Source organism: Anguilla anguilla, chromosome 2 (assembly GCF_013347855.1).
Source record: "Anguilla anguilla isolate fAngAng1 chromosome 2, fAngAng1.pri, whole genome shotgun sequence".
NCBI lineage: Eukaryota > Metazoa > Chordata > Actinopteri > Anguilliformes > Anguillidae > Anguilla > Anguilla anguilla.
Window position 1 is genome coordinate 25,278,423 of NC_049202.1, and position 24,678 is coordinate 25,303,100.

A 24,678-nucleotide genomic window follows, 5' to 3' on the forward strand; every position below is an offset into this window, starting at 1 on the left:
CGAGAATTTGCTTCTCTGGATTCTGACCGTGGCCTGGTCAGCACTGTCACCATTAATATCAGGGCCTTCGGTACCAGACTGCAAGTGCATTATTTTAAAAAAACACAGATGGAGGAGGGATGCATATTTCTACAGCAGCTTGACTGGCAATCAGACCCTATTTGGGAATATTTGGCATGTGATCAGGGGGAGTGCAGAGATTTCCCTGCAGAGATGGCTATACATTTACGGAGGGGAGGCATTCTCCTCTGACAGCTGCCCCCGACCTCTTCTGGATATGTGAACATGGCAGGAAGATAGAAAATGGTTGAACTTACTGTACTAGTGTCCTGTTCTCAGCGTCTGGTTAATGATTTCCCCAGATCTCTGCTGGCTGGGACTGCAGGCTGCCGCCTGTGAGGAACACACAGAGGACTGTTCAGGGAGGGGAAGGGGCATGGAGAGAAGAAAATAATGCATGGAAAGCAAACATGAAACATGGCGGCACAAAGGGTAATGTTCACCCCTGTTTTCCTGAGAGCTGCTTAGTCTCCCGATGGCTCAACAGGAAAACTCTCCTGCTTTCCCGCATCGACCCCAAACAAGCGGCCCTTTTACGACCCAAACATTCAAGGCATCTGCAGGGCCAGCATTTCTGCAACCCTTGTACTGGCACTCGTATCTTTTTTGTGACTTAAGAATGGAGATTAATGCAAATTTTGCCCAGAAAACACCCTCTGTTTGATACTAGCCTCCTCTTTGATACGGTGCCCGCCATCTAGAACATTCCAAATCCAAATCTGAAATGCGTATTAACAAGCTAATATTCAATCTACAGCCTCTTTTGGTAATTTTTAAGCGCTACTGCTTATGACCTTAACTTTTTTTCTTTTTTGTAATTCAAAATGGTACAGATACAGTATATTGCAGCATTTTTGTACATTTTTAGGATACAGCCATTCCTTACAGGAAATACAAAATAAATAAAATGAAATAATAATTCCAATAATATAAGATAAAAACAATAATAAACAGAAGACAAGGTGGACATAAAAGGTACAGTACAGTATGAGGTCGATGTTTTTGTTTTCATTTAAGATTTACAGAATCGATCTCATGTCTCTTTCATTTTTCCCTCACCATTAATTCTTCCCAACATGTGTTCATATAATGTAATCTTGATCATTTCCTCATTCCATTCTTTGAGATCAGGGGTTCTGGGGTACCTATGACCTTTCCAAGATTTTTTTCTTCGACTACAAACCCCTGAAAGAAAGTAGCTTTGTGGCTATGCTCCTGATGACTGAAATACAAGAATACAACAGTGGGCTCAGAAACAGATGCCCCTGGAAGCTTAGTGGTGGCTGCAAGCTGGGTGAGACTGACCAGTCCCTAGATCTTAGCTGACAAGGCTAATCTTATTATGTAATCAGCCCTGAACGGACCTTTTGTTTTTTGCATAATTTTCTACTTTCTTTATGGGGGGGGGGGGGGAGTAACACAATTAAACATTTCCTTTCCACTGGGCCTGCACAAGCCGAGGCCTGCTGAAAGAAGGAGCTGTTAATGTAATTATGTTTCTCTACAAGGGAGTCGAGGCAAGGGTCAAGATGGCACACAAGAGGAGAATCCCTGTTAATACCACATACAAACAGAGGGGCGGGGGCAGGGGGTGTGTGGACACGCCTGATTTGCGCCTGAGCAAGCGGGGTCAGAGGGCAGTGAACCCTTGTGGCTTGCAGACAAGGTGACATGCGTGGTGGCTGTAGAGGGCCAAGTCAAGGGTCAAGGTGAGAAATCGGGAGTAGCGCCGTTTCGCTGGCCTCTAGGATCCAGGAAAATTAATATTTCCCACTCCTCTCTGGCAGAACTTTTGAGCATATGGGGGGATGGTTTAGCTGGCCAGATTACACAGTTTCTCTTGGCTCATAACACAGACAGCCCCCACCCCCCCACACAGACCAATGGCAAAACTATGACAACGAGCTGAATACAAAGTATATTAAACTAATAATATGTAAGCCTAATAAAAACAGCACACTGGCAGAATATCCATATACAGACTTTCACTGCCAGGACACATCAGTCAGCAGCTCTGTAGATTGCCATGTACTCCCCCCGCCACAGAAGGAAACCATATTTTTCATCCACATCTTTCATCTTCGCGTATGTTTTTGGAACAACTTATCGCTCCTTGCGCTTCACGCCATATTAGGTTAAATCAAACAGGCTGACTTTAATATTATTTCATCTATATTTGTTTAACTGGTTGGTTTTAGATGAGATTTTTATTTAGCCGGGCTCTGCAACAATTCATTGCTTTATTTTTAGGAACTTGGTTGGTGCCAACCCTGTTAGGCTGGTGAGTGCACAGTGAATGAGTCTCTTTGTGTCTTGTCACAGAAATCCTACCGACAAATTATCTCAGCGGACAATGATTAGATTGAATGTCCTGCCTTGGCAAGCACCATAAAAAAAAAACACAAAAGGAGACGTGAACAAAAAAATTAAATCTGGGACATTTTCCAGAAATAATAATGGGGACAATCCTCAAATAAATGATGGCAAAAATCCTCCCAATGGATCCCGTCAGCAGCCTTCCACATTCCCGAACTTGGCGAATCCGCGCTCCGCTGGGACACAGAGTGAATAGAGAATAGAGGAGGGCTCTGACACTCCTTCCAAAAAACGCAGCCCTGGCCCAGAAACCTCACAGGAAAGGTTTCGGGGGCCTTTTTTCATATTGCTTATGCTAGCCTGCTATATGGTGCCTGCATTTTTTCTCCTTTTTTCATGTTGAAAGGGAAACATCCTGTCGTTGCATGCTGGAGCAGAACCTGGGAGAAGGGGCACAAGGAATGCTCCTTTTCCAGCGACTCTGTTTGCTTTATCATATTTTTGGGCTCAACGTTGAGGCTGCCCCAGGGCAGTAGCCACAGCCTGTGGCCACCAGTGGAACCCACAGGTTTATTACTATTTCCTTAGAGATGCCAGGAGAAACACCGCCCCAACCCCCCAGTTTACTACTATGTGCTTTCTTTCCTGTAATGACAAAAAGGTATGAATTCTGAATCCTCCTCAGTTCTCAGATAGGAAAGTTTCTCATTGGTAGACTTGATAAGCCGTCTTTCTACAGCTGTTGCACTGGTGTTATTTTTACCACGGTACATTTCAGCCCTATATATGGGTCCATCTAAGATCTTATATGAATGCATGTGCACACACACACAGTGTATAATATAACAGCGACACAAGTTTTGGCTCAGTACTCCAGCAGACTGGATTTGAAATGAAACAATAAATATGAGGCTAAAGTGCAGACTGTCAGCTTTAATTTGAGGGTACATCCATATTGTGTGATCTGTGCAGGAATTACAGCCCTTTTTTATACACAGTCCTAAATATTGTGGGACCAAATGTAATTGGTCGGGTTAACATAATTTCAAATAAAGCTGTCACATTTAGTACTTGGTTGCAAATCTTTTGTATTTGATAACTGCCTGAAGTCTTCAACTTGTAGATATCACCACATGCTGGGTATCTCCCCTGGAGATGCTCTGCCAGGCCTGAACATAAGCCATCTTCAATTCCTGGTGTTTCTGGGGCTTTTTGCCTTCATTCTGCACTTTAACCTCCTATTCATCGTTTCATTTCAAATCCAAAGTGCAGGAGTACAGAGCCAATACAAGAAAAATTGTGTCACTGTTCAAATAATTTCAGACTATACGTATTTGTGTTTGCATATAGCCTATATGCAGCAAAACATTCAGTGTCTACAGTCCCACTGCTATTTTCAATTGAGATTTAATCTAGGCTCATGCATAGTAATTTCACTTGTATAACTACATGTGTCTAATTGATTATGTCTGACTCATTTTGTTCTCCAACACTTATTGACTTCCTCCCTATACAAATAGACTGTGTCTTGTATTGCTTGTATACGACAGTGAGCCACACTTGGATCAAGACCAAAACAAATAAACTGCAGTAATGAATGTGGGCATGTTGGTGTGTGCCTGTGTTCACGTTTTCCTTTACACTTGTTATTAGACCAGCTTTGTTTAATAGCCCGCACGTTTACGAAATACTCCAATGTGCTATATTGCATTCGCTCATTTATGCGACTTAAATGGTTATACAGGTTACGTTACAGGAGTTTACATTGTTCAAAAGTCTTGTCTGTAATGTCTCAGTGGAGCCACTTAAGAAGCCAGGCCAAATACGGGTGCAGCCAGAGACAACCCTCACTAGGGGTCATACTTCCCATTTGGGGCTTTCAGAGGGGAAGCTACCTTCCTATATCACAACCCTTAAAGGAGAAGTACAATAAAATTATATTTCAAAGTTTCAAAGTTTTTGTTAATGTTGTTGTCTCATTCCTTTATAGACAGGGAGAACACTGTGATTTTACAGGTCTACAGCTCCCATTACAAGGAAAACACAAAAGCACGTGCACGCACACACGCACGCACGCACACACACACACACACCATTTAACACCACATAAAACACACAAATGCACAAACACTACAGTAGGAGTAGGTGGAAGTTTCACTCCCTTCACTACAAATCCAGTTTCCAAAAAATCTGGGATTGATCCAGGGGGATTTTCATAAGAGCTGGAATGGAATGAACTTCTGTGAGTTGCTCTAGGAGTTCAGTTTAACAAGTTAAAAGAAGGAGCTGGAGCAGTTCTCTGCTTGCCCTGCAGGCACAACACTGTCCAAGCCCCCATTCCTGTAGCCGTACATAGTGTACCATACTGTTTAAGGATGTGTTTACTTATGCACATTGTATAGGAAAACCTGTTCATTTCTACAGTAAATACCAGCTTTATTGAAAAGGTATTACTCCACCCCACAAAGCAAATGATAACTCTATTGATGTTACCTGATAAACTGATAGGCTATATGGTTAGTATTTGTGAATAGACACACCTGACCACAGGACACCTTTTCATTTTAAACAAAGCTGAAAATCGTTACAGGTATAAAAGTAGCCTATGCTTTTTGAGTTCCATTCACGACCCTGGGAAAGGCTAGAGCCAAAATATCAGGTGGAAAAGATAATAACCCATTTGTGTGGTCTTTTTGGCTTTGTTACAATCGTTTTCAACTTTACCAGTAAGTACACGTAACCTACTATGCACATCAGGGTAGACTTTTCTGTATTATTTTTTTAGCCAAGCATTTCTTAATAGCAATGAACAGATAGCACATGCATTTGCCAGGTCATCATTTGTAAATTGTTTGAATTCATTCTGTTAGAGAACTTGCACTATTCTTTAACATGACTCTCTTAAGTCTGTTACTTAAGTCTTACTGCTATCCAAAATGAGCTGGACAAAAATAAAAATAAATCATCCATTTATAAAGAGTCAGGCACACAGTAGACACCCTGTAGATGCCATTTTCCATGTTGTCTGGAGGGGTCTACCACATGGCCATGCAAAGTTACACCTGTTTCCTTCCTAATGTGTGTCACGTTGGTCTTTCGTCATGCTAAATTAAGAGTCCCTGCTGACTGCTGAACTACATTACACAGACACACAGGGCGAAGGTCTGATTTTAGAAGCCTCAAAAGTACATTAGTACATAAGTAAATTGAGAACGGGAGAGACAGCAGGTGGGTCACATCACGGTCACATACCATTTTTATAACAATGTTTACTGACAAGTTTCAGCTGCATGACAACAAGCCATAGCACATTGTTGTTTATGTCAGTCGTTCTTTAAATATCATTGAGAACTGAAGATAGCTTGTACACACCTCCTAATGTTTTTTGTTTATTTTACAGTTGACTGAGTAAAAATCACGGTTTGTTTGTGTTGTTGAAAAAGAAAATGTTATGTACCAATAAAGCACTTTGAATCTGAAGAAGAAATAGATGAACAGAGACATTCCAGGGTCAGAGAGAAGATTATTTGACCACCCCCAACCCCCATACCAGATGGCACTTGCTTATTATTCAGTTTAAAAAGAAAAATCTTTTTATCTTTTTTAAAAATTAAGTATATCCATTAGCCACTAGTCTGCTGAGTGCACAAAATAGATACTCGGTCACACACACACACACACACACACAAATACGCATACACATACACCCAAACAATGCCATCCCCCCCCCCCCCCCCCACACACACACCCTCCTTGTACATGTATACAGTAAACTCACCAGGTGTACCAGAGCTGAACCTGTTTTATCTGTTTATAATCCCCTCCCACCCCCTGCCTGTCTGGGACAACAAAAGAAAAAACAACAAAAAAACAAGAAACAAAAAAAAACATAGTAGCTGGTAGCTGGAACCAAGCAGCAATTTCTAAATTCAAGCATCCTAAGTGATTTGAGATTTTGAAAGTTCAGGACCTCCTGTTTCATCTATTGTTTCAAGAGCCACGTAAATCTGAGGACATACAGAGTTACAGCGCTCTGCCGCATTTCAATGTTCGAGAGTTCATCCCAACGTCAGTCTGGGAGCAGGCTTTCACGAAAAGCACAATATCTGCGCTCCCACTTTTGTTCTTATTGGAAATGGACAACATCGCGATCAAAGGTCTTCTCAGGCAAACATGTGCGGTAGTATTTGTTGCATTCAGAATTAGATACGTTTCTTAAATTCTTCTTATTTTCCTACAAAAAACAAAGTGGGATTCATGAAAGATGTGCAGACCTTTGATTTTATGCATATCCCAGGTGTGTCAGATGATGAATCCCAACTGTTCGTAAATTGGATCTCACTGTTAATGTTGACAAGCATAAGGAAACCCCTAGAAATCCCATAAAAGGCATGCCACGCTCAGGGTCGTGTGTAAACATCAGCAATTCATCACTCTGAAAACACGTCCCGTGTAGTCCCTAAAGATGTGCTCTCTCCCCAAGGCACGATGAGCAAAGTAATCCAAAAGCAGCAAATATGCCACTGCTAAGTGTCGGGTTTAGCAGCGCGCTTGTGGGTCTTTATAGATATTTATCAATTATCATCATCAGTCACTTTTATCAATAAACTAAATTAATTTTGTTCCCAACGAGGTTATTATTGTGAACTAAAATTAAGATAAAAACTAGGTGTAAAATACAATATCATAAAATGAAATAAAAAAATTGTGTTTCTGAAAAAAACAAAACTAAAGCTGTTCTTAAAACTAGAACTAAACTAAAAGTGAACTAAACTTTTTTGTGGAAACACGTGTAAATACAGTTAATGAACAATTATGATTGTATGCACGTTTGGGAATGAGGCCCAATATGTCTGAGACCACTAGCCAGTGCGAGGGTAACCAATTTCAATGTATTTTATTGTTCTAGCACTTTAACTCAGCACCTGCTCTGGGCATGGACATGGGTGCGATTTTAGCACTTCCTACATCTGTCATGGATCAGACTATGACATAAAGGAGTCCTTTTCAGTCTCCCTCCTCCACCGGCAGATTCTTCCACACAGTCAACATTCCAGACGCGGTTTGGAGGGCTGGGGCCTCCTACAGCCGGTCAGTGGCAACACAGCGTCATGGTGCGGCGTACGCCACGCCAGAAACCATACGAGGCGGTTAATACAGAACGGTCCGGCAAGCCGCCCTGCTGACGGGCAAAGCTTCCTTTCCCCGTCGACTGGCAGCTTGTTATCTGGAGCTGGGGAACCATCAAAGGACAAAAAGACAAGTGAAGCCACAGTCTCCAATCCCAGCACTCACCCCTCCTAAACGTTTGATATAACGTGAGCCACTAAATCAAAAGCCTCGGGTATACTTCCAAACAGAACAGTAGCTGACTAGCATATACCCCCCCCCCCCCCCCAACCCCGCGGTGCTTTACAGGTGAAATCACAGCCGAGTCGAAGCCACACTGACAGAAAAATGGGTGGCTAATGACTACCCCGCTTCTGTGCAGGAGTCCGGCCCATCCAAAGCTGGATCTGAGTAAAGCATGTAATCTGAGGGCCGCTGCAGGGCTACCTCTGTCCACGGCAGTAAAGCAAGGCCTCAGACATCAAGGGGGATGTAGGTCAACCTGTCAAAGCGGGTAAAGTATGAGGAAAAACAAGAGGATCAATTCCTGTCCCTCCCGCCTTCTCCCGTCACGGTTCTGGCTATACTTAGGAGACCATCGACATGGTAACAGGGTGGGTGCATAGGCCCTGAAAGCACCACAAACATCACACACATTGTGGGGGGGCGAGGCAAGCAGCTGTCGTGTGATGCTGCAGTGGCACAGTCCGGTGCAGGAAGGTTTGCAGAATGTTTTGTTGCGCCTAATTCTCAGAACAAGCGGACACACCAAATGGGATCCCGTTTTGCAAACATATATGCAGCACATTTGTGATGTTACAATCAGGAAATAGCCTCATTGCATCTCAGCACTAAAGGTTCACTGCATACACAATGCTCCACTTCAATTATTGGTAAACGTCTGGCATGTCCAAAACATCTTGAGCTTTGTTTTCTGTAGCTCTTTCAATCATGAAAACAAATGCATAAAACATTCCTTTTTTGGGCATTTTTGTTCTGGTATAAAGTGCATGTGTGAGTACCCATCCTTCACAGGTGCAGAGGAGCCCCCTTTGATGAATTATTCACTTTGAGCGTGAGAAGGTACACAGAGCTCGGTGGGCAGCTGCATTGTTGGAGACGGAACACTGCCCTCCTCGATGGCGTCACATCAATGAGAGCATAATCGGACAGGTTTTATCGACAGGCGTTGTGGGTTCACGCCGGGGCTTTTCCTGTGGGCTTCGCGCTCTCTTAGTGTTCCCCAATAAACGATATCAGAGCCGGCGGATGACATCACAGGCCGCACGCGACATCGATGGCAGCCATCCCACATGCGCGATGAATCCGGAGCCTTGGCTATTCCCGTTGAAGAGCGAGTGTGCTCACAAGACCCCACAAAGACACTGTCCCTTTCCCCCGGTGGGGGGGGGGGGGAGGAAGGAGAGTCGGTCATGAACGGACAAGAAAGTGGGAGCGGCCAAGTGTGGAATTTAATTACAGCAAAGCTCAATTTTAATGTTCCCTGCCCGGGGGCTCTGGGATTGAAAAAGCGTGGGCAGAAAAACGATGGCGGGGAAGCATCCACTGTTGGGGAGACACTGAGGGCCGCGTTCCTGAAACGCTGCAGTCTGCCTGCTTCCCTGATAAGGGATGTAAAGATGCAGTTTGAAAGGAAGAAAAAGGGGGGGGAGACCACATGCGTGGAGGCTGCACAATGCGGAAAGGGGCTGACCAGAACACTACAGTGTGCGAAGCTCAGCATTTCAACAACCAGAGCCACAGATGTAGAAGGGATGGATTGGCCATTCATTCGCATATTCAAAATACAAACTGCTATCTTGAACAGGTCTGGGATTCTACATATTTCATAAAGGCAGCTGTCATTTAATGAGGATTTCTAGAGCATCAGATCTCTATGTGTGCTGTCATGTCACCCTGGACAGTACTTTGAAATCATGAGTAGATTAATTTCCTAGTTGCAGGGCTCAGTGGGCTGATGCATTGTAGGAGAGAGAACAGTGTCCCAGCTAGTAGTTCAATATCTATGTACAACGACACCGAAGACAGACAGCCTGAGAGAAAGCTGGGACAGGGAGGAAGAAGGGAGGGCAGCCAGGGTAAGCCTCCAGCTCAGCCCTGCCCTCCGCTTCACCCCACTGTCTGTTGTAGGCAGCCATCTGCCATCTCCGACCCTGTTGCAGGCAGCAACAGTCACTAGCACTTTACAACGGACATGCTAACACACAGACGCACACACACAGACATGCTTGAAATCCCATGTGATTTCCTGCCTTTCCCAATCCACCGTGGACTGACCTTGTAGAAGCATCTCCGCTGGGTGTCTCTCAGTCCACAGCACACACATACTGTAAACATGCACTGTGCTATCAGTACATCTGTCCCTGTTCTATATACACACTGTACAGATCAAATATAGAACCCTTGGCTTTGCTCCACCTCCAAGTATAGCTGAGCTGTAAACAGGGGAGTCTGCACATGATTAGTGCACAGCACAGTATTCATGTGTGTGTGGTATGCGTGGGTGTGAGTGTGTGCGTGTCTGAACGGCCACTTTTTCCGCACATAGCTGTTGGTGTGTGCGTGTGTTTGTGTGTGTGAGGGTATACATGTATGTGCATGTGAACGCAAGCTGTTATGTGCTGAGAGACTGTTATGTCCTGTTTATTTTTTAGGGCGGAGCTAACACCAAAAGAATAGCCGCAGTGACACCATTGTTAAGTGTGGGAGGGGAGCTGTATTGTGTTTTTGTTTGCGAGCAAGAAATAAACTCCGGGGGCATCAGTTTTTTATGCTGACACCTAAGGGATACCAACACACTATCCAACAGGAAGTGCATATGAAGTGTTGATGGTGGGCCAGGGGAAGTAAAGCTTGTTCCAGGAAGAGCAAAAGCAAGATAGGCATTTTGTACAGTGAGAGGGACAACGGGTTCACAGAAAAGGGGAGGGGTACTCATAAAAACATGTGTCTGAAAATGAGCCAGACAATATTCCTGCATGCAAGCCAACTTTTAAACATTTTCTGTCCAGATCACTTTCATATGATTTTCATTTTGGATGTCACTTCCTTTTATTACCCGCATTAATGAATACATTTATGAGCTCATGCTTGGCAAGAGGAGGGATGCAGTCGTGTATCTGCTAACAGGGAGAGGGGAGCGCTGCATCTTGATGAGCTTTCACCCCCCCTAGCCTCGCGCAGCAATTCCGAAACTTGCTACTATACTCGCCAACTCATCAATGTATACCAATGGGAGGACAGTACAGCGGGCACCGGGGAGCGCCGACCCTCCGCGCGTGTACGAGCGCGCTTCAGCCCCGCCCGATCCCGCAGGCGCGCACGGGCGTCTTCCCTCTCTCTGCGGCCGCTCGCCGCAGTCCGTTTAGCGCCGCTCAAAGGCTTGATTCACGCCGAGGTCCACTGCAGCAATGCGTGGAAACAAAAACGGGAGGGGGTCAGGGGGGAGGGAGAGACAAGAGGCCGCGTTGAAGACGAGCCACGCAGCTGGGCCAGGCAGCGCGGGGGAGAACAATGCGCCGAGGCTTGTCAAAAACGCAAATTTATGGCCGGTCGAGCAGCGAACAGCAGTTCACCCCAGCGGCCTGCAGTTAATTTGCATGGGGGATAGGAGCGAGTGAGCGGGTGCCAGAGCTTGCTCAGGCAGCTATGCGTAAATGCAACGATTGTGCAGCGACTGTTCGGACCACTGTGCATAAAGGGGAGCAGAAAAGACCTCTCTGTACAATGTGCACTTAGGACACACTGTGCAAATAACTCAGAGGAATTCTCAACGCAAATTACTTAGCCGGGGCGTGATTCGGTTGAAACACATAAAAAATGTAACAAGTGTAAGCAAGGTGCAATGCAAATTACGACACCCTGCCAAACTGGAAATGCTCCATACAGACTCATCCTAAGTGGGCAGGCGGACAACTTACATGAAAACTGCAATGGAGGAGATCGGACTGTGAAAATGAGAAACTATTGGTCTCTGTACAATTAATATAACACAGAAAGATGAAAGCCACAGTAGTACACAGTAAAGTTTTCAGTGTTAAATCAAATCTTGCTGAGTACATATGGTCCCAACTGGACTCAAATGTACTCCGTTACAGTGGAATTAACACTAGACATTTTGCTTCACGGTCTTCCTGTATGCTTACATATGTCTGCTGTGAGTACACACTGAGGGACAGAGAACTATTGTGCTGGAAGATGGGAGAGTAGGCAGGTATGGATATTCGCTTTAGGAAATCTGAGAGGTAATATGAAACCCATAACTTAAGCATATATGACAAGTCCCTGTGAACTTGATATGTGACTTCTTAACACGAGGATTGATCATGTTTGGGGATTGGAGAGGAAAGCTTTAGAATTTGCGCATAAATGGGAGAGCGAACACTGGATAATAGAAACACATTCAGGTGGCTTTGAGACCATTGCTATTTCACCTAGGAAAAACATATACAGCTCTGAGGACAAAGATTTGTTTCAAGTTTCAGCTAAACCCTTACATAATTGGCTAAGGCAAAGAAAGGAAAACAATTTTTTGGGGGGAAGAGGGAATGAAGAATACAGCCGAGAAAAACATAATAATCCTTATCCCAAGTTCAGGGATATTGCATAAAAAGACCATTGTGGTTTCGATTGTGTGTTCAGCAAGCAGCCTTGAGCAAATACTGATAACATTTGCACCTTTCCATTATTGAATGATGGGTGTGTTAAGATCTTTTCTTAAACTGCAACTGCAGACCAGTTTCACAACACATTTCTGAGTGAGGTCAATGGCCAGGCCCTTTTACCCAACCTTGCTGAAAAGAGATCTACCAGAACCTATTGCAGTGGCACCTCTTTTCATTTAGAAAATGCACTCATTCAGAGAAATGTAACATTTTCGCCCCAAAAAATATCCACACAGCTGGACGCATTATTGAAGGTATTCGGCAGAAAGTAGCTAGCTCAAAGTTATAATTGGAAGTGCACGTGGAATTTGAATCTTCTCTGAGTTACAGGCTGTTCCCAAACTACCACACTACACAGTGACAGCAGAAAGGCCCTAAATGCACTTATTTTCTTAGAGCATAGAGCAAGTGTGCTAGTTACTTGGCACGAAGGCTGAGACCGCCTGACCACAGACCTGATTATAACAGTAAGGATGGAACAAAAGGAGGGGAACACAACAGCTCCGCAGGCCCCTGACCTGTGACTGGCCCCGCGTAATTCAAAGCAGGGCGGCGCATGGGTAGGATTTCAGCAGCCATTCCCATGGAGCTCTGCTGCAGGGGGAAGCTGTGAACCCCCACACCCTGTCCACCTACGTTAGCCACGCCAACGCGCCCCCCCCCAGCCGCTGCCCACAGCGTGCACCGCAGTGCCCTGCGTGTCAAGCCCAATCACAGGCAGGTGGCACTGAGGCCTTTCCCTCGAACCCATCCCTAGTTTTGTTTACGTGTTCGCGGACGGGGCGGCCTGAGACGCAGCCGCTCTGATGGCCTGTCAAAGCCACTTACGGCAGCGGCCCAGCTGCCCCGCCTGCGCCACTCCCTTGCGTCGCTCTCCTGTTACTGCCACGCCCTCCCCACTGCGTGGCGTCACCGACACTCCGAGCCGTGGGCCAAGAGAGAGGCTGTTTTCAGCCAAACCACTCCAATCTCAAGGCAAAACGTGCCAAACCGATGACCCACTTGAACAAAACCAAGAACCTGAGCCAAGTCCTCAGTCACCCGCGGCCATTAGCTAATGGTGCCCTCAAAAGCCATCACAACGCTGAAACCTTCATCAGGATCCTCCATTCAAGTTCAACTCACTGCACAGAACTCTCTCTGCATTTTTATCCTTCTTGGACATGGCAAGAAAATGTCTGAGTTTACTTCACACCAAGACTCAGCGAACTTTATTCAGGCCATTTTGTATTTTTCACGTTAAAAAGTGAACTACTTTCAAGCTTAAAATCATATTGGCGCGGGTGATATTTTAGGATCGAGCACTGTTACGGAATGCCTTCAGGCTTGCCTGAAACTGATCAGCAGCCCGTATCTCTACTCGTACCTTTACCAAAACCTGTGGTTCCACCATGGTTACTGTGCAGGACACGGAACCAAGCGGTGTACTTCAGAAATGCTCCCGACTCGCAACACAGCAAACAGAGGCCCTACCAGGCAGGCAGCTCAGTTCATTTAGACAAAAGGGACAGCCAACCTGACCGCAAGGAGAGTTCGGGAATTTGGAATAACTGTCTTCCCCAGGTCCACACCCAATGGGCACGACGCCCATTCTTATAGAGGAGCCAATTGCGCAATGCTGGTGGCACGTACTATTCAAGGATTACATCATGTCCAAACAGCAGGCAAATCAAAGCCCCTCAGAAGTTGACATTAAAAAGAGTGGGGACAATGAGATCAAAAAGAAAGAAGCAGAGTGGGCCTACGAGGTGAATTAACAAAAAAAGACATTAAAACAAGCCTAGGAGCCTAGCAAGAGCCTAGGGGACAATGCTAGAACACGGGTTCAAATCCTGGAAATTGTTTGCGTTACTGAACCATAGTCACCTCCAAAAGTGCATATAGGAAAATGTTTTTTCTAATTATTTTATTTGAACTTGATATCCCCCCTCTCAGCCTTGTTGTCAAAGTGCTGGCATTGATTTCTGTGAATGGGCATGCAGAGAGATAATCTGATCCACACACACACATGTGGGCAGATACACAAACACACACACACACACACACACACACATGTGGGCAGATACACAAACTCACACACACACACACACATAGACATATGTGCACGCATACACACACCTCCACAGACACATGCACATACACCCATGCACGCGCACACATAAACACATACACACATGTACACACTCCCGAAAACACACGTGCACCCACACACACATGCTCACACACACAAACACACACACACACACAGGTGCAAAACAGCATGTCCCAGGAGTCTGGAAAACAAAAATAGAAGAGAATGTCTATTATCATTCTCGGCTGGTGTTAGCAGGCCCTGCAATTGATTTTCTGGAAATCTAAAACATGGACTAAATCACTCCAGAACTACTAGCCGGTGCCCCTAAAGTCCTGGCCCTCACCATGTGTGATCAGTGTTCATGGGGGGGTCATCTTCCACCCCATACAATTGCGGGACAGGAAAGCTGCCAACCATCACAGAGGTGGCGCAGGCTGGCATTTAACCCTCACCCTTTGCACTGCTGGCTTAGGGCATGACAACAGACGCAGGGCGATCTGCATGTTCGCTCTCTCATTTTTGTTCTGTATTGCTTTCTTTTTAAAGTCCTCTCTTGCTCCCTTTTTCCCCTTTCAAAGTCCCCTCCCTACCCCCTTCCTCTCTTCCCCAAGGCTGGCGGGGGGAGGGGGGGGTAACCTAAGCCGAAAAGCAAAATCAGCCATTCCGCACCACTCCTGGGTTCAGTGGGTGGACACAACACACACGCGTGTGCGCACGCTCATACACATCCCCATGCTTCTATATTTGAAAGTGGATAAATAAATTACCACCTGGCGCCAGGCAAATGGCAGAATGTCCCAAACGTACTCGTCTCAGGCCGAGAGCTCTCTCTCTCCCTCTCTCTCTCTTTTTCTCTCTCTCTTTCTCTGTCTCTCTCTCCCTTTCAGTCTCTCTCTATGTCTCTCTCTCAGTCTCTCTCCCTCTGTCTTTCTCTCTCTGACTGAAAGAACACCTCGGGAGACAGCCAGGCCCCCAGACCGCAGTTCACACATGGCCGGCCTTGATTCCCGCTGACAGGCAGGAGCAGGAGAGCCCGCCGACTCTTTCATCGGCCCTCCCCTCTCCTCCCCCCCCTCTCCCTGAACTCAAAGCCCCTCTGTGCACGCGCAAGCTGGCGCGCCTCTCCTCGCTCCCTGCATGTGACGGCTCAGTCACATGCCCCGCGCAGATGGCGGCGAGCGAGCAAGCAGAGTAGTGCATAGCGTAGCGTAGTGGCAGGCTCTGTCTGCGGAGCCCGGAGCCGACCATATGACCCAGCCTGCAGAAATAAAAACAGACCAGGGGGCAGGGGGGGCAGATCCAGAGACAGAGAGGCAGCCTCTGTGACGTCATTTCTGTGCTCCACAGACAGGCAAGACTAAAAAGCAAAAGAAAAAAAAAAAGTTGAAATTTTAAGGGCGGGGAGAGAGTACATGTTAAATAGAGCGAGACTCAACGTCCTGCAAGTGGAGTGAAAAACACTCCACATTCTTATTTTTTCAACCTTCGAAATCCAACAAGAGAAAGCGGTGAGGTGCCAAATTGCTTTATGATTAATGTCCCCATTAAGTCAACAGGCAATAATCCCCCCTTGTGGGGAACAGGGAGACTGTACCAGACACACCCGTATTTGTCTTAGTGAGGATCCAATCACGCCTCTGCTCCTGTGAGCTGCAGCTATGTGCTAAGTATGACCCGGTACAACAGCGTGCCGCCTGGCTCTCTGACGGTACGGCCCCGCCCCTCCCAGCGAGGAGAAGCCCGGGACAGCGGCGCAGTTTGTTCGGCTCCGCGTCTCGCCGTAAAATGCGCCACCCTGGCACTAGAGAGACCCCGGCGAAGGGTGTCACGCCAACAGAGGGCTTCTATCGAGTCCCATCTCCAAGACCGCCTTTGTTTCCATGGTTCCCCAGGCCTCCTTCGCATGTACCTCAAGGGTGTTTTGAACGGCGGCCAGAGGCTGAGTGGAGTCGGCAGGCCAGTGACACAGAAACACTGTCGGTTTATTGCCTCCCTCCAGCCAATAACCTAGCTCGCCCCTCAGATGTGGAAATGCATGATTTCAGAATCAACCCACCCTTGAATCTTAAAACTTTTTACAATGGCTGGCTCTTTCTTTAAAAAACTTACATAAGGAAAAATGGCCAAAAAATAACTTGTAATGAGCAGCACCATGAATACCTGATGAGCATTCAACTTCCACGCACAAAAGGGCACAGAGTTCACCCCAGTAACCTCTACAAAAACAAAGCAGTAGAACAGGCTAGTTTACGGCAGGAATTTCATGGGGTTTCAGCCCATTCCTAATAGGCTTTCGGGGCCTTCCAGGATGTTTTCTGCGAGGGGAGACTTCACGTGATCTCCTCTGCAAAGCCGCGGAAGAATTCCAAGCTCGCTCACGGGGCAGGTGAGGGTAAAATAACAGTGCTCCACATATTCGTTTCATTGCTTAATTAATCCAGGACTTTGGGTTCAGAGCAAAGTCAGGCAGATATGAACTCACTGCTCCCTGGCTGTACAACAAAGCCATGCCCAAGCTTCCTTCACATCTTGTGCTCGTCGACAACTACCAATAGCCGGGAACAGAGCTTCAGAAAAACACCTGGCCTGTCCTCGGATGAACTCACCCCCGCTGCCATGGCAGGTCCAAAGATAGACACAGATTTAAAGGCGCAGATGAGCAAGGAACGAGAATCCCGTAAAAAGAGCACCTTTTGTAGTCAATGAGGGAGATACTGAGGGGCCAGATCCAAATGGACGGTGCGCCACCGATCAAAACCTTTTCGTGTCCGGCCCCTCGGATGGTTCCGGAAACCTCCCACTTTTCGAAAAGTTCAGGCTCGGAGGACTGTCCGCTCGCAGCTGACCTGAGTGTACTAAATCAAAGAGGAGGGCCCGCCCCCGAAAACACGGGCCCCGCCTCCTTCCTAAAAAAAGAAACCAAAAAAAAACAAAAAACTGGATAACCACAACAGCAGTCAAGTAGGTTGGCAGGAGAACAAACAGTGCAGCGTCAACATTGGCAGCGTCCCACGGTCCCGGTGCCAGATACTCCCGGTCGTGCACGTGTGCGGCGGCCGCTCCCTTTAAGAGTAGACTGCGGACTGCGCGGCGTGTGCCTGCGAAGACACGCGCGCCGCTCGAGGCAGACGGGACAGCGAGGTCGCTCTGAAGCGGCCAAGGCAAAGCGGGAAGGAGCTCTCGCAGGCCGGACATGGTCTGACCCTTGACCGCAAGTCCGCTGCCGCTTTCGGGCCGGGCTTTGTGGATCCCGGCAAGCCGTCGCGTTTTTACGGCGCTCGCTTTGGAGGGAGAGAGGAAAGCACACATGCTATCTCTCCCCTCCGTGTCCGCGTCTCCCACAATGCCTGTGGTTACAGTATGTGTCAGAAACACAGTGCTGCTGCCACTTTTTAAAGTTTTACAACCCTACTATCTGGGTCTAATAGACAGGTGCTGTTAAAACTCCTGGCTCTGGCAGGCATTTGATGCCCATACCATACGAGACGAACACATTCCCGGTCTCTCGTCCCCCTCTGCGCTCTGCCCCTGCGCTGACTCCACCAGAAAAGCACAGAGTTTGGAGTCTGACACTAATTGTGGCATGCGAAACCCATACGCGAATCCTGTCATTGCCATGCAATATCGTAATTACAGCACAACGCATAGTCTGTCTAGATGGATGCATGTGATGACGCCCAGAAAATTGCTAAACGTCTGAAAATATTGCCTTATGAGCTTGCCCTGAGCGTGTAAAGCAATTTCTTGCTTCTCTCGACTGTGTCGTCATTTTCAGTCTTTTCTTTTTTTTGGTTTATTTATTTTCTTATAGTCTGTATGGATCCCTTTATGAAATTATACCATCATTCTTTAAATTTAAAAAAGCATGTGATCGAGCTATGAAAAACCAAATCATCATGCCAGCAGGGTACCAGCATGAAACCTTAAGACTGAACTATGAGGAAGCAAGCTTTTTGGAAACAGAAGATTAAAAAACCAAAGCTGTAATGATTCAGGCTGAACATTGATTGGAAACGCATTTAGCATAGGTTACCTTTTAATGATACACAGCGCACTGCCAGTTTACTAAGCTGTTACTAAATTAAATAACATTATATTCACAGTTTTAATATTATTAATGTAATTTTAATGTAAGCAGCAAAAACCCAGCCAAGTAAGAGTATGTAAATGTGGTGACGAAGGAGAAGGTATTTTCTTGCAAGTACATTCACAGTTTGCCTGGTTGCATCACAAATGACAAATGTCAGCCAGTGGTGTGGGAGCGAATAGTGTGATGCAATGCCATTGACCAATCAGGGTCAAATCAGTGTGCCAATTTCTCAGTAACTACAGCAGCTAGCGGCAGGTTATCAAAGTCAGGGCATGTCAATGATTACTAAGCCCTGCTTGAACCACACACGTGGTACGTGGCACGGTAGGTACCAGTACTACAGTGTTTATCTCCCTGGCAGGCCAAGAGACCAATCCCCATGCCAACTATGAGCAACACTATCACTGCTCTAGTTGGAATGAAGGGGTGGCAAAATGGGCCCAGCCCCTGGCTGGTTTCAGAATACCAGTCTTGATACTCTCTGCACACAAATCACTGTTTTTCTAACAGATAGTTAAGATATGTCTTCAGCAGCCATGCCAGGCTACACCTGAAATAGTCTGACAAAGGGCATCTAGTTTGTAGGGTCCGTGATTGTTGCTCTGGGTATGCCTGCAAAAAACTGGTCATATAGATTGCTCATTACTAGGTTTTAACACCGGGAAATAGGTTCCTGGGAATTCCCTGCTTATTGAAATATGAGCAACGTGGTTTGAATGGAAACAACATGAATCAATTTAAATGTTTTATTTTGGGGGGGAAAATCATCTGTAATTATTAATCTCTAAGGGGGAAAACTTGTAATGAGCAGTCATCCATGTATTTGACTTGATAGAGGACCTGCTCCTGGTGGCCAAACATAAGCTCCCATTAAGTTTAGTAAATACTGAGTTAAAAACCTAGGCAATAAAAAACAGGAGGTCCGCAGATTTCTGATCTTCATTAAAAATCTGGTGTTCATTCCATGTTAGGGTCGAATTCTCAATTGCCTGTCGCTCCAGGTGTTAATGATTTGCTGCTGGAAAGGCATCACTACCCTTCTTCAGAATCATTACTAATCTCTACTGTTTTAAATTAACCATTTCAACTAAAATGGTGCACAGGACAGTATTTGGCTTGTCTGACACTCTTTAGCTAACATTCATTTCTTTGGATTTCCTTTTAGAACAATGTTATAAGAAAAGTTTGTACTCTGAAAACTACTATTTTGTTTCGATACAAACTGTTGGTTTGTTAGGATACACCTATTGATTATAAATGGGGCTCTGTGCCTTCTTGGTGATACTGCACTTTTGTATTCTTAAGACTAACACCAACGTTCTGTATGTTGATCCGGGTAAGAGCATCTGCTAAGAGACTGTAATGTAATTTCATTTTAAATCTGGCGTTAAAGTGGTTAAAATAGTTGTATATTAGAGAGTTCAGGCCAAGGCAACAAGATGTGAGAGTTTGTGGGTTAGCTTTGGCCGAGAAAAAAAGCTCCGACCGTGGTGCCGCAGGGAAAATTGCGGCCACGGAATGACCTTGCAGTTCCCTACGTCCGAGCGAATGACTGCACACAACCATTCTGGCCCAGCAATGAGGGAACTATGCTGTCCCCTGACAAGGGACCGCTGGGATGGACTCAAATTCAACTTTGGGGTGTTTACAAGAACTGGCGAACTCTGGCCCTCTTCTCACTTTGTGCGTGCTTGCAGGGCCGCCATTCAAGCACTGACTCAGCCAAATTCTTTTAATGCTTATGTGTGCTGTTTATGGAAGTATTTATGTGACGCTGTAAAAGCCAAGCACAAAGCAAGCCCATATCTTACCAATGGGAACTGGGTCATAGCGAATTACAAGGTTGGTGTTACACTGCTTTGTTCTTTTTACAGAGGGATGACAGGACACTAAGCGATCCAAACCGCATCTGTGAAGAACAGCCAACTGAAAGGGGGGGGGGGGGGGTTGAGGGAGGGGAACGCTTGTGCTGCACAGTAGCAACTGGACACCGGATTGGATGAGTAAACAGACACCTCTGAAATAAAAGGACAAGGGTGACTGTGACAGGCTCGCTGGGAATGGACAGGAGACAGCTGAGGACATCACATTACCACCTATCAGAGCACAGGGCCCTTGGGCTTCCCACTCCCTCAAATCCACCCCACACACCCCACCCAAGAAAACCATGCAGTAAGCAGTTGCGAGGGCATAAATTACATATGCTCCACACTCTGTGAGCACACAACAATATCCCATACTATTCTCTGCATTGTGATAAAGCAAACTATTGCCATGTTTGCAAAAAAGATAAGATAGTGAGAATTATATTTTAGGAGAACTGTGTTTGAGGTAGAAAGCAACTTTCATTGTTAACAATTAACCTGATCTAATAAATTGAAACTGGTGCAAATGCATTTCTCCCTGTTATTTTTTTCCCCTACATGCATGTTTCTTACATTTATCAGTAAATCAATGATTACATCAATGATTTATTGGTGTTTGTTCTGTGTGAAATGAGGCCTGTACTGGACTAATGTTAAATGCTCAACTACAGTCAGCTCGGTTCACTTTATAATAGGTCCAAAGTTGAGATGCAGTACGAAAGTAATATTGTTCTTTTGTTCAGTTGAGTTATATATTATTGCTCTCTGTATCAGGACAGAGTGCAGTAAAAAACAGGCGAGTAAAAGAAAAGAGAAGTGCAGAGAGTGAACACACTGATCTCGACCTAGTGAAAGTAAAAAGGAAGAGCAGAAACTACACCTGAAATAAATCCGCATTACACTGTCTAAGGTTGCCACACTTTGGACGAAGTCTATGAAAAAGTTACATTGTTACAATTTTTGCATCGTTGACTTAACAAAGTAATTTACATAATCAGTTTCATTGGATAGATTACCAGGGCTAACACAAACGCTTATTCCATCAAGACTGGGGCTTTATTTTAGCCTGCTAACAACGCCCTAAAAAGGGTAAAATAAGCACAGAAAATATTTGGATTGATAATGTGCCTTTTTATACATGAATCAGAAAACCAAATCAGGCAGCTATATAAATGCTGAGGATCCAGAAATACGTGTCTAACCAAATCAATACTTCAAAAAGTTTAAACTGAAGGACAGGCTACTATGAACGGTAGTCTGCAGAAGAAAATTAAAGCATAAAGTCTTCCACACAGTCTACACACAATCCACTATGTTTTGAGGAAATTCCAATGAATGTGGTGCAAGGCACAAACTATGTACTTGCCCTACACAAATATCCCTTCGGCAGTACATACTGTACTGATCCAGAGAGGCGCCAGCTGGAAGACAAAGTATTGTTGCTTTTTGCTCTCGAAACCCCGGTCTGGAAGCTTTGCAAGAAATGAGTTCAGGAGCTATGTAAATTCCAGATATTACGAACATTAATTCACCTGTCTGAGCTTGTAATATCAATCCTAAAAAGAAATGTGAGAATAGAAATGACAGATATGAGCTGATAACTGCGAGTAATTATTGGAAGATGAATGGACGACAACATCCGACTTGGTGAAAGAAACATTTAGCATCTAGCCTATAGCTTGTTAAATGAATTGAATTTATTTTATTGTTTGGCACGTGCAGTAAAATGTTAAAATGTGTATTCTTCTGTTAGCCAAGAAAACTGGCAATATAAAAATCTGCAGTTAAAATGGTGTGCTTAAAATAAGTGTATCTTTCAGAAATTAAAATTATATGCTTTTCAGTTCTTCATGCTTCGCATGAATGTATTTACTTTCAATTTTTAAATCTGGAACAAGTTTAAGCTTAGATTTGTTTTTGGCAGCTCTCAAACCGTAAGTATTTCTAAGGACTGTTTTTCTGTTTTTCAACTAAAAATCTACATATGCGCTGAAATTGTATCCATTGAGTATAGAAAAATAAAATCCTGGCAAGCTAATACGCACGCAAGCTTATATGCACCTTTTCCTTTGTCAGTCTTTCATTAATTCACCCAATATCCCAAAGAATGAGGTTCTTTTCTCACTGGAAAAGGGGAAGAGGTAAGCACAAGACAGACGGAGGGAAAATGGTAACGGAGGAGGTCAGGGAGAGGTGGGAGCAGAAAGAGAGCTAGGCTGACGGGGAGGTGAGGGGGGAGGTGGGGGCGAAGGAGAAAAAAGTAAGAGACCTCGGACGACATCTGCGTAACAAATTTTTCCATTCAGGTTTTTCTTCCTAGTCTTTGCCGCCTCTCTTCTCCCTGGCTGAAGACGCGAAGCGAGGCACGGAAAGGTCGGAGGCCACGGCAGGCAAAGAGGTGCCCTCATGGGAGGCCCCCCTCGCTCAGGGTTAGCTGAGGGGACGCGGGGGGGTGGGGGTGGGGCGGGGGCGACCCGTCTGGCCAGGGGGATCTGCTGTCAGAGACAGGGAGTGAGGGGGAAGAGGAAAGAAGAAAGAGAATAAAAAGAAGGAGAAGACACAGTAATGGGGAGTGGGGGGATTGGGTGGAATGAGAAGACATAAGGATAGCTAAAAGTCAGGAAAAGAGAGGACACTGGTAGGGGCCTTTTTGAGGAGCGGTGGGTCGTAGCTGGTCTCTGTGAGTTTGGCTGGTTGTAATGGACCACCCCCCTACAGTGATATCCTGCCCCTGTTGCACCAGTTCCACACAAACCGCCCGCTTCAACCCCCCCAACATGGGTCGACATGTGGGGTGACAGCCGTAGAGGAGAGGGGCCCTGGGTGCTCAGGCTGCGGTTGATTTAGGATTTTTGAACCTGGGCCAAAATTCCTGAGGGGAACACAGAGAACGCTACGGTGAGCCAAAAATGCCTGCTGGGCTTGAGAAAAAGTGCAAAGGTCTGTAGATCCATGTGCGTGTGTGTGTGTGTGTGTGCGTGTGCGTTTGTATGTGTGCGTGCGTGTGTGTGTGCGTGTGTGTGTGTGTGCATGAGTGCATGTGTGCATGTGTGCGTGTACGTGTGTGTGTTTGTGCATTTGCGTGTATCTCATGAGAGACAGTGAGGAAGAAAGAAGGGGAAGAAAGAGAGGAAAAGAAGATCATAAAATGGGATTACAACATAGACAAAGGGGCCTGGATATCAGGCAAGTGTCTGGCCCTCTCCAGCACCAAGTGTACTGGGCCAGAGGTGGCTAAAAATGAAAGGAAACTGTGGAGTAATTGCGCCCGGCCCCACCTCTCCAGTTACCACCCTCCCATTGAGATTCCAGCCGATACTAAGGCCTTGACTTTCTCCCTTCATTCACTCTTCAGTGCTCTTTTGGGGGGCATTTCACCAGCTACGCCACCACCAGGGGTCCGCTCCACAATGGGAGTGGGAGCAGAGACCGAACGACCATGAACGCATTCGCCGGGGGGATTCCCTGCATGCCTCGCTCCACGATTACACATCTCTCGCAAGGAGTTTGTGGAGTAGGCTGGTGGGGGTTGGTGGGGTCAGTGAGGAGATTCTACTATGGTTACAGCACTGGACTCGCACAAAAAAAAAGTCCCCTAAAAAAAAAAAAGGAATTGACATGATGAAACACCGTTTCGCAAACGCTTGCAGACCGATCATACCGGTCCCGCCTGAAGCTTCACGTGTACACAAACAGAGCACGCTGGAATCCAGCTCTGACTCAAATGAAACCTGCCCGACGAGGTGCCCCGAGCCCCATTTCACTCCTTTATCAGCGTCTTCTATTTATAGCGTGCCGCTGTGCCTGCTGAGTACAGTATGTTCTGTGAAACACAGCCCCCACCGCTGGTGACTTCTTCTGTGAGCGGCGGTTGCTCCTGTTTTGGGTGCTATCAGGCCAGTGAGAGCTATGGTTGCAGCTAAGGCAGGGTATAGCCTATCTGGGCCTCTGAACCCTGATGGGCCAGCGGGACCAGGCCCCACTAACCCCTCAATCCCTACTCTCTGGCCCCCGACCCTCCCGCATAAACACATTTTGAAGTATGCTTTTATTAACACAGGAAACCGCAATGCAACACACACTCACACGCACACACACACGCTTGCACCCAGGAATGTTTATCGCGAACATCTGAGGGGAGGTGATTAACTGTACTGGTCGTCCTGGGACAGCCCAGGGAGAATGTGAGACGCGCGAATGTAAGGCAGCCGGGGGGTCAAAGGTCGGACCAAATGAAAGCGGCTGCACGGCAGGAGAGAGGCCGAGCGCCAGGATCAGCCTGAAACGCTTTGGGGGTTTGTGGAAGGCGCTTTTGTGCAAGCAGATGGGGGCCTCGCCACTGATTGCTGAGCTCCCGCGTAACTTCAACCTGCCTGTCCTGGCACCGGTTCAGACCTCCGCTTTGCCAAACTTTGTCTTACTTACAGGCTCTCTTATGGCTCCATCAGCATGTAACGCTGGCAGAACATGATGGAAGGG

At 46.1% G+C, this 24,678-nt stretch overlaps 1 protein-coding gene across 2 annotated transcripts in view; it reads right to left on the bottom strand.

Moving 5' to 3' along the window:
* LOC118220327 (thyroid hormone receptor alpha) overlaps nucleotides 1–24,678 on the bottom strand; it is a 133,131-nt gene that overhangs the window by 70,252 nt on the left and 38,201 nt on the right. For both annotated transcript variants that reach the window (XM_035404169.1, XM_035404170.1), the window contains exon 2: nucleotides 318–393. The gene's annotated coding sequence lies outside the window, so the exon portion shown is untranslated. The remainder of the gene's footprint in view (nucleotides 1–317; nucleotides 394–24,678) is intronic.